This window comes from Fukomys damarensis, unplaced genomic scaffold (genome assembly GCF_012274545.1).
Source record: "Fukomys damarensis isolate Sample0158 unplaced genomic scaffold, DMR_v1.0_HiC HiC_scaffold_37, whole genome shotgun sequence".
Taxonomy (NCBI): Eukaryota; Metazoa; Chordata; class Mammalia; order Rodentia; family Bathyergidae; genus Fukomys; species Fukomys damarensis.
In genome coordinates this window covers 69,414,085-69,431,501 of record NW_022900949.1, presented here as the reverse complement: position 1 = coordinate 69,431,501, position 17,417 = coordinate 69,414,085, and the positions used below count along the sequence as shown (strand labels likewise).

At 37.6% G+C, this 17,417-nt stretch overlaps 1 protein-coding gene across 4 annotated transcripts in view; it reads left to right on the top strand.

Moving 5' to 3' along the window:
* Agtr1 (angiotensin II receptor type 1) overlaps positions 1–17,417 on the top strand; it is a 32,118-nt gene that overhangs the window by 1,019 nt on the left and 13,682 nt on the right. For 2 of the 4 annotated variants that reach the window (XM_010625281.3, XM_010625280.2), the window contains exon 2: positions 9,304–9,422. The exons of 1 other annotated variant lie outside the window; for it this stretch is intronic. The gene's annotated coding sequence lies outside the window, so the exon portion shown is untranslated. Of the gene's footprint in view, positions 1–9,303; positions 9,427–17,417 lie in introns of all 4 variants that reach the window. One more of the 4 variants, XM_010625283.3, reaches the window with a different exon arrangement.

Below are 17,417 nucleotides of genomic sequence, written 5' to 3'. Positions count from 1 at the left end.
TTTTTTTTTTTTTTTTTTTTTTTTTTTGTACTGGGGATCGAACTCAGGACCTTGCTCTTATGAGGCAGGAGGTGGCACCACTGAGCTAAATCCCCAGCCCTGTGACTTTATTCTTTGATAGATTGGCAAGTATGAAATGCTTTCTACAAGGGACTCCACGGTAGTGGTGTTCAGAAACCAGGACTGTTTTAATCTCAAAGATAAAAACAGTAACATCTACAGAGTTTTGTCACTGGGTATCTTTAGGTTTGGGTTTGGTTGGTTTGAGGACGTGTGTGTGTGCATGTATTGTGTTTTCAGTGTGTGTTATTTTGTTATTTGTTTTGTTTTGCTTTTTAAAATATGCATAAATTTGGGAGTCTGAGCTGTACTTGTTTTCAGCAGCAGTTCAACCCTGGAAACAATGTGATAAAATACATATCCCAGATAAGGAGACAGAAAGACAAGACGCATCCCAAGAGTGCTAGCCAAGAGTTCTCTCTGCATAATACCCCACTGGCCCTGCAGAGACAGAAGCAGCAGTTAGTACCTTAATACCTGGGATGCCTGCTGGAGGAGAAGCTTGGGTCCACCTCCCTTCTCCTCTATTTCCAAAGTCTTCATTTCCTAACATCCACACATCTGTGGCAAATCTACCAAAATAACTATGATGTTCTGCCTAAGAATAACAGCATACTGAAGAAAACGTACTTGAAAACTTCAAACATTTTCAAGCTTCAAGTTTCAGATTATTAAGCAAAACACATCTCATTCTAGGAAGCTTTTGTTGTTGTTGTTGTTCATTGAGGAACTAATTCCATACCAGTTCTGCCACTAACCCGAAGTTCACTCCTGTAGAATAATCCTTCCAAGATCCCATCCCAAGCTCTTAGATATACATACACACACACACACACACACACACACGCACAGTGTTTGTGGAATGAACTTCTGAACTCTGTAATACCCCGTTAAAATTTTTTCCAACTTACAACTATGGAACTCTGATCCCTTATTGATTTTTAACCATCCCCAGGCAAACAGAATTTCAGAGCTTGTGTTATAGGTCCAAAGAGTTTATTTTGAAATTTACTTACTTCAGAGGTAAATATCTGATTAGGACATTGAAAAGAATTTTTAAAAGAAACAAATTTAATGGCTGAAATGTATAGATCTGTATCATCCAGTATGACAGTCATTTGCCATATGTGCCTATTGAAATTTAAATTAATTATAGTGAAATACAATTAAATTTTACCTCCTCAATTGTATTAGCCACAACTCAAGTACAGAGTAGACACACTTAACTAGTGGACAGTGCAAATATAGAACATTTATATCCTCATCAAAAGTTGTATTGGGTAGAATACTATAAACAACTTTATTAATAATGCAGTGGCCTGCTGTGTAGTAAGAAGATTTTATACTCTAACTTGAAAATTTTTTAATATTTTTGAAATTCAGTTTTTTCAGTGTTACATTATTGGGGATATACTTCTCAGTGATCTCTTTCTTTTTTTCTATTTGCTCAACTATTACAACATAAGGGATAAATAGGGCTGGGTGTGTAGCTCAGTGGTAGAGCACATGCATAGCCTGTGGGAGGCCTTGGGTTCAATTCCCAGAACACACACACACACACACACACACACACAGCCCACACATGGAGCTAAGTATTTTGTGTACTCCCCTAAACTCAGAGATTCTTGATGTCTTAAAAATTGAGAAAAGAGGGCTAAGGATGTAGCTCAGTGGTGACATGTCTGCCTGGCAAATACAGGTCCTAAGATCCCCAGTACTGGGAAAAAAATTGAGAAAAGAGATAATTACAGTTGTGTGAGCTAAATATTATCATATATGATTGTTGATGTGTTTACCTACCTATATTCTTGACATTTCCAAGTAAGCAAAACTTCTGTGGGCTGGGGATGTAGCTCAGCAGTTCCACTGCATGTTTTGCAAGTACAAGATCCTGAGTTCGATCCCCGCTACCAAAACACTTTAATAAGGTTTTAGTTTTGCTACAATGATAGATGTGTCTTAAAGCTGATTTATTTTTTAAGCAATTTTAAGAGCCAAGCAAAGTAAGTACTAGAACCCTTTTTTATAGAAGTATACATAATATTACAAGTTTCTGTTTTGATTTATAAACATATGTGTGTAACAGTAGCTTGTTTTTATTTTTAGTTGCTATAAGCACCCATGTTATATTATATTCTCTAAATCCTTAGTCATCATATGGGTCCAATAATATGACCCCATTAATAGAACATCACCCTTTGTTACTTCTCAGTCACTTTTACCTAGCAATTCATTTGCATTTGTCCCCCAAACTAATGATTACAGAAGGCAAAAAAATTGAAAACAAACTTGTCTTTGTGTTACTGAAACATAAGAGTTAAGAAAGTTACATGGATAGCTGTGACAAAGTGATGTAAATATCCAGCCAATATTCTCCTTACACATTTAATAATATCATTTTTATATGAAAACGTAAATAGCAGAAGTTCGGACCCAGTGTGTAATTTTAAAACATCAGTCCCAGAAATTTATCAATGGGAAAGACGCAAGGAAAACAGCTATTTGTGGTTGCTTTAAGAAACAAACAAACAAACAAAATACTGTTTTTTAGACTAAACAGGTCTACTCTATATTATCTACTATTTATAGTTTATCTATAATATTATATTTTTGCTAAAATAATATGTTCTTTTGGTAAAATAATACGGCCAGATATGCTTAACACATAGCTGACTATGCCAGAGACACTACTTCAACTTAGGTTACTATTTATAGTTTTAACAATGAAGGAGTTTAGAGAACTACTCTCTAAATTTAGAAGCTGTTTTGCTAGAAGGAAAAACTTTCAACTAGCACAGTAATATTGTCATCTTCTCTCTTCAATTTATTAGATATTCCTTTTAAGAAGACTTAGGAAATGTACCAATAAACTCAATTAAAGCTGGAAAAAAAAAAAGAAGACTTAGGAGGGGGCTGGGGATTTAGCTCAGTGGTCTGTCACCTGCCTTACAAATACAAGGTCCTGAGTTCAATCCCTGGTACTAGAAAATTTTTAAGAATTTAATTAAAAGAAAAGAAGACTTAGGAGGCATATAGGAGTAATTCGTTAAATTCCAGATAGGTTTAGAATAGCTCAGAAATGTAGTGCAATACACACTCAGTAGAAGATAATCAGTTATCGGAATAGGCCTTTGATACCCTTCCAGAATTTAAACAAATACTAGGCTCACTCAAAGAGCCCTGGGACAACAGGTACATGGTACTGTGAGGCCAAAATCCAGCTAGGAGTAGTGTACTTCCTCCTCTCATCCAGGCAAAGTCAAATACTTTTGCACACAGAATGGGCCCCATAAGGAAACAGACAGAACTAAGCAGAGGGTAAGTGCCATCACTGACCAAGAGTGCACATCTTAGGTGCTTGGGATTGTTCCCAGTCCAAGAGAAAAGCAAGAGGGGCTTTTCAGGACCTCCTTCTCCCTTCAGTGCAGTCAGTGTGCAGAGAAGGGTGGGAAATGGGAGTGAAACAACTGTCTTCCTCGACAATGCAAAGCAGGAAATCTACTTGGGCTGAGTGAAATATCGAATTGGAATCACTAATGACAATAATAACAGCATCTCACAATATTAAAGATTATTGTATAACCCTATTGAAACAGATGTAACTTGCTCAACCCTTAACCATCAATGAACGCTAGACATTGTTTCATGTATAGTGTGTTTTATCTGTGCACAAGTGAACAAATAAGGAACAATGGAAGTGGTCCTGTGGAAAGTATTGACCCACAGTGCATCAGCTAGGTTTGGGATGAGACTCCTCCTGGACACCTCCCAGAATTGAAATTTAATCAGAGATTAATTAGACAAAACATACTATCAGAATTAAAAAGTGTAGAACACGTTATGTGCACACCAATTAACTGAAGGGAAGTCTGCACTGTGAATTCAACGAGAAATGCAAATAAATTTTAAATTGTAACTTATTTTAGAGTCCTTAAGAAAATACGACAAAAGTAATAAACATAGTGTAACATGAAGACTATCTATAAAGAGATTTGTGTAACCTATTTTATGATTTTATCTCCTTGAGAAGATACTTCAACATCTCTAACTTTTGTATTAAACTTTTTTGTTTTCTAGTTTCCTAGTGTCAGCATCCTTTAATCTATATTGATTGCAGAAAAAACTGGAATATATATATATATATATATATATCCCAAGAGGAAGTAATTCTTTAGTCTTCTTCAGTAATTCAGTCTAACAATTAAGACCCTTAAGCTAAATAGAAAAATTCATTTCACAGAAAACTTTTATTCAATATGTATAATTAGTTTTAGTTAACTTTATTAATGAAATGTTGCAAATCAATTAGGTTAGCAATAATCAGACGCTGAGGACCCAAGAGGGACCATTTCTCTCACAAGAGGGGAGGGCGATATACAATTTAGTTGGGAAGCAAATGTAATTTGATTTGATCCGTTGAATATTCCTGTCCCGATATGGAGTCAGGCACATATCCAAGCCTGAGTTCACGGTTAAAAAAGAAAAAGATAGAAAACCCATTGTAACTTAGAAAATGTCTTCTTGACTCCATTGGCCACAGCTGGCAGCCAAAGAGGATTTTTGAAGATAGAAGTGAGTGGTTTTCCTCATACTGGGCTGTGTTTAAAATTTCGGTGTCACATCCAAAGCGCAGGCACTCTGTAAACTCCTCCTTGTCCCAGCCCCCGCCACTGCTGGGGCATCGCTTCTACCTTCACACATTTCTTTAACTGTCGAAGCCCAGGGACATTTCAGCTTGCAGCTTTTGTGAACCGTGACAACAGGTAACACCAAAGTTTCTTTCCTCTGGCTCTGAAATGGAATATCCAAAAAGCCAGGACGCTAAGAATGTTTCTAACTTAAGGTGATTGCTGAACACAAGGTGTTCCTCTTTGGAACTTTACTTTGCCACAGACTCTGCTGCCGTTCATTGCGTAAGTGCTTTTGGACCCTTGCGTGGAAAACACAGTTCTCAGCATTAGGCAGAAAGTTGTGAGCAAAATGGACAAAAAAAAACCCAAAATCCCGTGTTTATAGAAAACAGTGCAGTACTGTGCAGATGTAGAGGCAGGGCACTACAGCTTTAAAAGAGTGGTGGTTAGGGAAAACTTGCTTAATAAGAAAAGAACAGGGCGGTTCTGCCGCCTGCCTTGCAAGCACAATTACAAGTTTGATCCCCAGTACCAAAAAAAGAAAAGAAGAAAAGAAAAGAAAAGAACAACTGGGAGATGACTAAGCAAAGGGTACAGGCCTTGAGGAAGTACTGTTGCCACAGCGAGTGAGACAGCATCCTTGGGAACAGCAGAGGAAGAGTATATAACAAAAGTGACATAAAGTATGGGTGGGTGGGACCTGACAGAGACTAAAGGCATATTTAGAAAGGAAACTGTTGGAATTTAAACTCTAAATTGTTTTAAAACCTAGAATGCTTTTAAATAAAGTTGTAGATTTTAAAAGAACATCAGGTCCACTGCTCAGTCCTCACTGGTTGGTTCTATGGTACCACCTCTAAATGCAATCATTAGAAACCTGCAATTTTTATCAATGCCTTCCAGACATCTAACAATCTTGCTTGTTGCTTCTGGTATACTATTTTTTCTTCTTCTTTTTTGGTACCAGGGATGGAACTCAGGTCCTTGTGCTTGCGAGGCAGGTGGCAGAACCACTGAGCAAAATCCCCAGCCACCTCTGGTGTACTTTAAATGCACTTTGCCTACAGTACTGATCTGTCATCTTGTGTTTTGGGGCCAACAAATGCAACTCTTCAAGCAGTAGTGAGTTGGAGCTGTACAGAGTTGCCATTAGGCTCTTTCTTCTGAGATACATACAGAAATATATTTCAGTTGTAGAGATACCACTGAATGAAAAATAATTTCATATGCTGTCATTCCCTTTAAATTATTTTATCTTCAAGTCCAACAAAGCAGATTGTATATAAAGAGATATATTTGGGGCTGTGTGTGTACCATTCATTCACATTTAAGTAGCAGTAAAATTGTTTAGTGGAAAATTTCAAACGAACCAACTCTAAAAATGTACAGATAGTCTGAATGAGAAGAAACAATTCTGATTTTTATTCTTGATGTTTTAAAAATAATTCCCATGCTTTTTTCCTGTCCTGCCATTCTTTGAGATTTTCTAAAGAGGATTAAAGAAGCATATTTAACAAACTGTTTGCATGTTGAAAACAAGAAAATAAAGACTAATGGCTTCTCTCCCGCTAATTTGATTTTCTACAGTTCCTCTCCTACCTGCTTAAGCAAGAGTTAGTTACTATAGAGATGGGCCAAGGAAAAGACAAGCAAGCATCTGTGATGTCACGCATTCCCCCATGCCCCACAATCTCACCTAGAGGTGTCCCCAAGAGTAAAACATGGGAAGTGATCAGGAGCAGGATGAGAAAAATGCAAATCCATCAAGGAGAAAAACCACAGTGAGGAAGTTCCGTAACTAAAGAGGTCTTGAAAATAATATGATTTCTGATGAAAAAAAAATGCCATTACTCTTCCTTATGTAATAAAGTATTGTTTTGTCGAATAAGTATCTCTAAGAGATCTCTAAGCCATAGAAAGTTTGTGACTTGAATAACTGTCAAACCAGTAATATCCTGATTTGTATCCAGAACATTTTTTAATGTAGATCACAGCTGTATACTTGATCACTCCACAACAATGGTTTTAAACCCCACGCGCTATTTTATCAAAATATTTTTTCAGCAAATTGAGCTAAATTGTATTCAGAGAACTCGTCAGGAGAGCCAAAGATAGAAAAGCAATAAAATGGCCTTTAGCAGAATCTGTGTCCCTTTACAGAGCTTTCTGCCTGTGACCTCTTGTCATCTTCTCTAGAACTGTTCGGAGCATCCCTTTCTCCTTCCTGGGTCTCACAGATGACTCCTGCCTGCATAGTCTACAGAACTAAAAAGAGGCTCTGAAAGCGTTAAGTTGACAGAAAGATCGGGGGTTTGATTCCAAGTGGTTGGCAGGCTCGCTAAAATACATTATAGGCCAAGAAGTACTTTTCTGGTAGAATTCCAGGTCTTAGGGCTAGTTAATAGTACAACTGTGGCTATTTATTTATAACTATTCAGGAATGTCTTTCCCAGTACTGCTTAGATTATTGAAAGTATATAAAAGCAGTTGTGTAAGGAATTAAAACATTTTGAGAAAACACAATACATAACCTTAAATAAGAAGTTTTCTCTTTCTCACATCATGAGAACTGGTTCAAACTGACCTGAACTTCTATATGTGTGAGTGAGTGCCTCTGGTTTCAGGAGACGTGTACTGCTTTTGTGAGGCCAGTGTTCTTCGAAATTGCTGCACAGAGGCCAAACTGTAGAGTCTAGTCCCTCTCCTCAGAAAAAAACCTTTCCAGTGTCAGTGTCTGGTCACTGTTCTCTTCAGTGTTCACTGCAAAATATGGCAATTCTAATTTTAAATCCCAATAGTACTGGAAGATGGGATGAGTGAAAGAATGCCTGTAGTTTAATCAGTGTTCCATCCTTAATAAACAGCTAGTCAGTCACAACTTCCTTCAAATTCCTCTCCCACAAGTTTCCCTCCTGAAGAAAATGCTACGCTATTTTAGCGAAAATAAACTTCTCTAAATCAGAAGTTTAGAATAATGAAAGGGTTGAAGATAGCATTTTAAGCAAGATCGTGTTTTTCTTTACAGTCCCTGAATTTGAACAGATTCTTTACTTCAATTGTTTTAACTACTATGAAAATGATTTCTGTCTCAGTTCATTCCTTTTCAGAATGCAATATCTGTCTGCAGAGAGTCACAAATGTGATTCATCATTCAGGCCAGAAAAAAGTGAGACATAAAGTAGTCTAAATGGCATTGTCTTTTAAAAACCAAAAAAAAAGGATAAAAATCTCCAATCCTTTGAAACTCCCCTACCCCAACTTGTAATCTAGTGTTTAGGGTAAAAACTTTGGAAGAACAGTCCATGAGCACCGCATCACACACATCCAGCTGTCTGTGTCTCACAATACTTGGACATATAAGCAAGATTATGTCATCGTATTATATGACACCCTATAAATGAAGACAGGAGAGATCACGAAAATAGTATTAATTGGACACTTACTGCTGTCAGGCACTATTTAATCAGTCCATCTTCATTTTTTTCTTAATCAAACAAAAACAGAAAACAAACACATACACTAAGTTCTCTGATTGCCTTTACTATGTTCCCAGAAACTGAGTCTAAATTGCGCACATTACTAACTGGGGCCAGGGTCAAGACCAGAATTTGGGACTCACTCCAATTCCTTGCTTCTAACCATTTCTGTCCCTGTGGTAACCCACCAAGTTTCTCGGTGTTTATAATCTTGCTGCTACTGTTTAACTGCTATAACGGCAGCATTTTTTTTTCATATAAGTGAACACTCTGCTAGTATTTAATTACAGGTTTGTGCTGATATTGTGTGCAAGTATAAGCTACATCATCTGAATAATAGAGTCAGGAGCTCTGAGAGATACTCGGGACAGAGTAAAGCAAATAGTTTTCTGTCACATTTCAGGGAGGAAAATTGCTAATTCATACGCCACAAGCCATAGGCAGAAATACAACAAGAGACTAAGAAAACTTAACTACTTTAAATAATGTGGTCTGCGGTGCAAATTACGGCACTGTGTATTAGTTTCCTTTTGCTGTCAAATTGATAATTTGGATTATGTAGACAAGCAATGCAAGATATTACTAAAATTATTCTTGAGTCCCAGCTCGAGATCTGTATAAAACACTAGGCAATTTAACTGCAACTATATGGAAAAGATATTTTAAAAGGATTTGGGATGGGTTATTTTCTCCACTGTTAAATATTAGCCTTTGAAATGAATCCAGCTGATCTGCCAAATAACCCCGGCAAATTGTTGTGTTTTAATAAAGTGAGGGGGAAGCCACACTAGACCAGCTTTGTGCTTCCAGAGCCGGCCCAGGCCAGGAACATTATGTAATCATGCCTTTTAAAAGAGGGAAGCCTCTTATCATTACACCTTGCCTGGCAACCAATGTAGCCACTTACTCCAAATGCAGATGTAATTAGAATCTATGAAATCTAGCATCAGAATCCGAACCCCCGCTGCAGTACTCAGTAAATTACAGCTTTTACATCTGTGATATTTTCTACCGTTTTGTTTAAATATGTGAATATATGAATGTGTGATATTTCAGGGGGTTTGCTCCATATGCCATGGGAGGGTTTTTATCATTTCTAATAAGGTGCTCCTATAAATGAGAAACCTCATTTTCAGGCTTCTGGAAGGCTCATAGCCCGGGGTGCTGCTGGCAGAGGGGAAACCCCAATGGACTGCTCTTGAAAATCTCCACGTGAACGAGGAGCACAGTGAAAACTCAGGAAACCCAACTCACAGTAGGTACAACCAGAAAGCATCATGACTCTACGAAAATCTAACCAGGCGAGCCCAGGTTCAGGCGTTAGTTTACAGAATCTCAGAAGAGCCTTTTAAGAACTTTAGTTTCCATTAAGAGCCTGAAAGAAAATTAATTTTTGAACTAATATAGTATGACCGACAAAAGAAAGTCAATATTTAAAACTCCTCCTAAAAGTGTTAAAATTGTTGTTTTAAATGAACTGAGAATTAACTTAGTTACTTCAGTTTTTCTTTCATTCCAATAGGAAAATAAATACTTTAAACTTTAACATTAAAACAGAGATCTTAAATATACGGAGAGACTATTTGCACAGGTCCTTTGCAGAAAATAAATTTTCTTCCTCGATTTGTGACTGTCCGTTGCTTTCTGTGTTTAGGAGTATGAAGGTGTGCTCAGCTGTCTCCCAGAAATAGCAGAGGAGTCTTAGTCTCTTTCCAAATGGAAGGGTTCCTATTAGATTTTCTTCATGTCTTAAAATGTTGTAGTTTTTATTTCCCGGTTATGCCTTAAAGAGGTGAAAGTCTCAGCCAGTTAGTCGTGATTTTTAAAAACAGGTAATACAGACCTCTAGTGGTTGAAAGGTTTGAAAACTTCTGTAAGAAAGGAGAATTGTGCAGAAGGGCCTGCTTTTTAAACAGAACAGTTGTTAGTTAAAATTACTTATGGTCAAAACTTGCACACTTCATAGAAATGAAAAGAAGTTAAAATGTGCTTTGAGAATAGTTGGAGCTCGCCACATTCTTTTAGACACTAATTCCTCTAAAACAAGAATGGATGCTTTGACCAAAGGACCAGCGATATTTTTTTTCCTGCGTTATAGGAATGAAGCTGACAAGTATTATGTTTTGTGAAATATATTTTGTTTCCATTTGCCTTATTTCGGGCTTTTCTCCCTCCATAATCTAAAATCTCCCCCTAGAAACCGGGTCTCCAGAAGCCCTGTTTGCCGGTTCCGGATTCAGCTTCTCTCCATGGGCAGCCGCACTCCAGCAGTGTGGGCTCGTGTCCCGATGCGTAGCCTCTCCAGGTTACATAATTCATGCACAAGTTTAAGTGCCTACTAAATACACCTCCAGACTAGCATGCCTCAAATTTTAATGAACACCCAGATCGCCTGGGGAGTCTTCTTATAGTGCAGATTCTGACCTAGGAGGTTTGAGGAGAGGCCTGAGATAGCTTTGCTTTCAGATCATGCTAAGGTGGCTCCTTCAGGGCCACCCCGGGAAGACAAGCAGGCTCCATAATACCTCTCTTTATTTTAATTATATTTTTCATCCTTATGATTTCCTCTTTTTTCTTTTTACATTGAATGGTGTGTCTTGAAATTCACGTTTTGAATTTATAAATCATTGAAAGGATTCTCTATGAAAGGACTTGACTATGTATAAAACAGTTCTGGGAGCTGGTTATTGAAGTCTTCAAAAGCTGATTTTACATTGTAAAACCGGATTTACTGTCATCACCTTAGCTTGATGAGTTCATGGTTGTTGTGAACATCTTTCTAAGCACTCAACGTTATGGGGCGTTTGTAGGCACAGTCAAATATATGAGTGACCAGTTGGGAGAGTGGGTGATACCGGGTTTCGTACATGTCGCGGATGTGCAGAAATACAACTAAGGGCCTAAAGAACATCCACGTCGTAGAATCAAGCAGAATCTAAATGCACAAGTGACAACAGTAAGGGTCAAGAGATCAGAACAAACACAAAAGAACAATTTTCCAAGTAAAATCTATTATAACTCCATCATCTAAATAAATTCCTATCATAGCATGCCATCAACCGTAATTTTGAGATTGATAATTTTAGAATTTATGCCATGGGGTAGTCTTTAAAAGCCTCTTACAAACTTTTAATGTCTAGTTTCAAATCAAAAATAATATATTAACAAGCTGTAGCATGGAGGGAGTACATAAATTATCATCATTGCCCGGCATGAATAGTAATTCACAGGTTTGGCTCAGACACGACTTAGATGAAATAATTAACTATGTACAGTACTTAACAGTATAAAAGTAATTAATCTAGCTGCCTCACACTGGTTTGGCCTAAATATACACGCAATAAAAAAGCCATAGGATTTCATTATTTTTTCACTCATGTTACTACTGCATTAGTAACTTAGAATTTTAATGTCAGAAGAATCATTCCTTTAATGAAAAATCTTTTCATTTCAAATGGTAAGATACTGCACATAAGCTGAGTGATGTCTATATAGTTATAAGAGTGGGCAGATGTTCTCAATTAATAGTTGTATGCATTCTTTAACTTTCACAGTTTACTGCAAATTATTATTTTAAATTAAGATGTAAGTAAGAAAAATGAAATTTTTATTACTACAAAATTACATAGATTCTGTTGATGGTTTTACAATCCTGTGTTGGTGTAGCTTTGGCAAAATATTTCAGACAAATTTGGGTTTTCTTCATGGGTTCTGGGTAGAGGCAAGCTGTTTGTTTGGCCTGTGGGCACTTCACAAGGAGATCCAAAGGGAAGGGTCAAGGTCATCAGTTGGCAAGAAGTCAACAAATAAGCAAGAGAAAAGGGCTCAGGTTATCGCCACTGCCAACAAGGAAAGAGGGTCATTGAGCCTTGTCCTTTGTCTGTCTGGTTGTACGGAGGAATGAACCCAGGAAGCACTGACCTATACATCCTCAGTCCTCACTCCCCACCTGTGTTTAGATAGGATCTTGCCAAGATGCCCAGGCTGGCATTTGTGATCATTCTACCTCAGCCTTCCAAGTAGCTGGGATTACCGGCGTGTGCCACCACACCTGGTTTAGGACCTTTATTTATTTATTTATTTATTTATTTAATTATTTCTCTCTTTGAGTTTACTGGTACATTTTAGGTATAGAATACAGTTACATTCATCATTGGGATCTTGTACCTTTACATGACAGGTCTTGGTTCTCATTTTTTCCCCTTATCCCTGCCCTCCCTTCACCCCCTCCTCCCTTCCCTATTTACAAATACTTTATTTCCAGTTTTTCATTTTCTCATATTTTTTTATTTTTCCTTATTTCCTTTCACCTACCCTTCTCACTTTCCCTACACCTTTAGCCCTTTTCTTCCTATTTCACATTGTCAATTATATCATTAGGATCTTATGTACCATTATACTTTTTCACACCAGAGAAACTATTCGGTATTTATACATGTTAGGATCTTCATTTAAAAGCTGATTCTTGGGCCGGGGATTTAGCTCAGTGGTTCCACCACCTGCCTTGAAAGCACAAGAACCCTAGTTCGATCCCTGGTACCAAAAAAATAAAATAAAAGCTGATTCTCATCTATGAATGTTCCTTTCTCTAAACTTGTAGATTATAACATGTTTTCCCATAAAAGATTCCATTTGATTATTCATTATCCTCATTTAATAAATGGGCAAAAAAGAGGAGGTGGCTTAGGAGTTCTTTCAAAATCACATTATAATAAGTGTAGGGTCAAAACTCAAAGCCAGGAAGTTCTATTTCCAGCCCTGATGGAGTAACAGAGACTGGACTTACCTCCTACACAGAACAATTTTAACAATCTGGACATACTGTATATAAGAAACAATGGTTTCAAGACAGTGGACCTCAGATAACAAAAGGCAGTGATCTCTGGGGGACAGAAAACAAAGGAGCCATAAGGTTGCTCCAGTCCTCTGTCTGGAGGATGTTTCAGCTGTATACAGGAGAGTCAAGCCTGGCAGAGCTCCTAGTCTCCCTAAATTGAGAAGATGGAGCTGGGAGTCCAAGGAGATTAGAATTTGCAGGACAGAGTACCAGAGAGGAGAGAGCTAATCAGAGAAACGGCCTGCAGATCAGCAAAGGGACCTCCTTAGGTTATGATGCTTCTGGGTGGGTACCTGCCCAAAGGGAATAGAAACAACAAGCCCCAGTGATTGTCAAGAGTCAGAAAGCAGTTTCTGTTCACACCAGCCAGAGTGAGAAATGTTGTAATTCCTAGGCATCAGATAGCATATTCAGAAGTGTTTCATCTCAGAACAGGAAAAAAATCACTCCTAAATACTGCTTTGATCCCAAGTAATAAAACATCAAAGCTAGACTCAAAAGAATCAAACTTTGCATTTAACTCAACTGCTTTCTGGAAAAAAACCTGGAGAATTTTTGTGGAAAAACTTCCAATGCCCCAAAAAGTAAAATTCACAATGTTTAACATTCAATATAAACCTAGCATTCATACAAAGAATCAGGAAAGTATTAGCCATTAAAAAAAAAAAGAATAAGAAGAATAGAAACAGACCCAATAATGGCACAGGGAGTAGAGTTGTTAAACAAGGACACTGAAGGGTGATAAGCATGTTTCATATGTTTAAGAAGCTAGATGAAATTTGGAACATATGAGGTAAGGCACATGGAGGGCACGCAACACTGAAATTGAACTTCTGGAGATGAAAACTATACTCTTGCAGATGAATTCCCAAGTGAGAAATGAGATGCTACGATCTTACTTGTTCTGCTGCCACCACAATATTCTTTCCTAGATGCTGAGTTTGATCCCAGTAGCCTAATATTTAATATTTGCTTAATTCTAAAATGCTCAGGTACAAGAGAAAACGCTTCTCATAGTCATCTGCTGTGTAACCACCCCCATCTCGCCTGCCCCCTCCCGCCTACCTCTGGGCCACAGACAGCACCTGCCGTAGACTGGCACTCCCTGAGATTACTGAAGAAAGTATCATCAGCAGCCCTCAGCGTGGCTCCTTCTGAGTCAGTTACAAGAAAAACTGTGTCATCAGACACCATTTTCCAACTGTGCTTTCTGTCTCCCCTCAACACTCTAGTTCTACAAAGCATGAAGTGTTGTCTCCTTGCACGTAACACAATTAATCAGGAACTAAGCGCTTTGCCAGCTCCCAGCTCTTTCTGTCCAAGGCAACAGACACTGTATCAAACCACAAGCTATTTTCTTCCAGACGGCCATGCAGCGAACGAAAATGCCATCCTTTTGTGTGATTTGAAACATCCTAGTGAGAATTAAATACCTTTTTTCAACAAAGCTGAAGAATAAATTACTTATTTAGGAATTTTTAGCAGGGCAGGAGTCCCAAACAATGTACATGCTAGCCTAGAGTTTCTATTAATCAGAAACACTCCCTTCCCTTCAGTATTAACCCTGTGTAATTCCCTCAGTATATCTGCCTCTCAGTAGCAGATATGTTCTTTTTATGAACTTTATTTTTGTGTGTATTCCCAAACCTGTAGTGAGTGAATTTAGAAAATATGCTAGTGTGGAAAACGTAAATATAGCCTTTTAACATAAGTATATAGATAATTTCATGCTTGGAGCATTAAAGTTCACTTAGAAACACTTTACTTGATAATGAAACTTACAAACAAATATTTTAGCACTTCTCACAAATATTTGAAGATTTCACTTTCTCACTAGATATATAACCAGCGCTGAAGAGTCAGTGTGGCTCTAGGAAATAGCATCATTCTTTCATGACTGATAACCTTTAGACACCAAATTTTAGTTGTTGAGTAAAAGTCAAAATAATATGCAAGAATACCCACATATACTGGATTCTGTGCTGTAATCACTCCTGTGAGGTCATCACTCTAGTGAAATGTAACTCTATCGGACTATCTTTCACAGTGTAGAAAAATGATTTGCTAGCAAGAATACTGAAAGGGAGGTGCGGTGCAGGCTTCCCCCTCGGTCCTCTCTCAGACCGTAAGCCCCGCTTTTATCATGCACGTGCAGGCAGGGCAGCCTGACGGTATGACAGGGTGGTGGACAACACTTTATCCCAGCACATCTCTGTTTCCCACTCTCATTAGCCCCTGGGCCAAGGAGTGTTTTCGAATGTGGAAATGAAAGAAGAGATCCCTAAATACTTGAAGTATCGTTCAAGTATTTAGCATCATATAAAGACATTGGGATGGGGTCTACAGCATCTCTTCGTGGCTCGGAGTCTGTTTTCTTGGTTGTAAAATTAGGTGGTTGGCTTGGATCCTAAGCTGCAGATCGGCAACCCCGAAACCAACTCTGATGTGACCTGCAGAGTAGTTCTCTTTCATTCTCATTCATTTGCATTAAAAACATTTCAAAGTGAGACATTTCATATAACATACAGAAGTTGCTGCTTATCTTAAAACACCCCCACCCTTCACAATTCCCACATCTGGCTGTAGCTGCAAAGAGAATGATCTGCATCCCTCTGAGAAAAGGGCAAGCCTTACACCAGCATGCTCACTTCAGCCACCTCTGTTTCTCCCAGGGCCCTTAAGCATTCGATTATGTGAACCCTGGGGAACATGATTTCTAGGCACCTTTCCAGCAATAAAATTCTGCGCATCTCTGACTTAAGTTGTTTCAAGGGAAGGAAAAGACTAAAGTATAGTAGCTCACCTATATTATAGGCTAAAATAGACTTCACTTGACTAATCTGACAGCCAAAATACCATTGATAATTTAGTAATTGTATATGTTTACTAAGGCAAAAGGCATAAAGTTCTTGGAAGACAAGAAGCAACACATTTAATTCATATATTTCCTTGTGTCTCAGAAATTTCTGTGACTTCCCGATGCACACTGAGATAAAGCTGCCCTCCAAATAGAAATTGAAAGGCCATAAGTTTCAGGATGACATTTTCATGTGTGTATGTGGTACTAGAGATGGAACCTAGGACCTTAACGTTGAGCTACATCTCCAGGCCTTTTGAAATTTTTTTTTTTTATTTTAAAACTATCTCACTAAGCCATGTTGTCCAGGAAGGGCTCAAACTTGCAGTCCTTCTACGTCAGCCTCCTGGAGTGCTGGAATTACGGATATGTGCCACCACAGGGTGCAGAATGACTTTTTTTTTTGGTATGGGAATTGAACCCAGGCCCTTGCGCTTGTGAGGCAGGCTCCGGAACCACTGAGCTAAATCCCCAGCCCCAGAATGATTTTTTTTTTCTTTTTATTGAGTTTATTGGTACATTCTAGGTATACAATACAGTTACACTCATTACTCGGATCTTGTACCTTTACATGACAGGTCTTGGTTCTCATTTTTTCCCCTTGTTAGAATGATTTTTTTACATAAAGAGAGTACCTTCATTTTTAGTATAGCATAAACTATGTAATATATCTAGGGAATAGTTTTAATCTGATTTTTCTCTTGTGGCTACTGGGATAGACTGGTTTCTAAAACACATTTTCTCTGAACTGGAACCCCTTCACAGCAAAATATTTGAAATTATTAGCATATTATACTATTCTTGCAAAATTCTAATGAACCTCACAAATATGCTTGCCCTACTCTGAGCAAAAAAATAATAATAATAATAATTTGTTTTTCCATTATTTTATTTAGCAATAAAGTAATACCAAAAATGTTATTACCAGAAACAACATGTTGTATAATTATTAGAAAGTTGAACTCATGAAATCATATTAAAGAACAACAATTACCACATGTTCAGTCAGATAATTCAAGGAAGAGACTTCTGTGAATACTAGGAGAACCATAGATGAACAGAGGGTTTTTTGTGCCCCCTGAATTTTAAAAGAATTGTTGTCATTTAACTAGTTAAAGCATGACTCAGCAACCAAATATCTATGGTGTCATTTTTAGTTTTTGCTTCTCTAACTTAATCTGGAGACAACCTCCATTTTAGATATTCATTGTTTGCAGTCCTTAAAAACGATTCTTAAATTGCTTTACGGGATCATCAATAGATTATATTATACCACATTATTATCTTAAAAAGACTTCTAACAACATGCCGATCAATGAGTGATGTGTAATAATGGGAGATGTTGCATATGGAAGATAAGATGTTATGGGCATATTTTAGTATATGTGTGGAGATATATGAATATACTTTTTAAAATATAGGTATAATGATAGTAATAAAAGGTAATAGCTATTGATTGGACAGTATACAGCTCTCTTTTTCCCCATGTTTTATTTAATCCTCATATTAACCGTACCCAGTTGGGTTTTTTTTTTTTTTTTTTTTTTTTTTTTTGA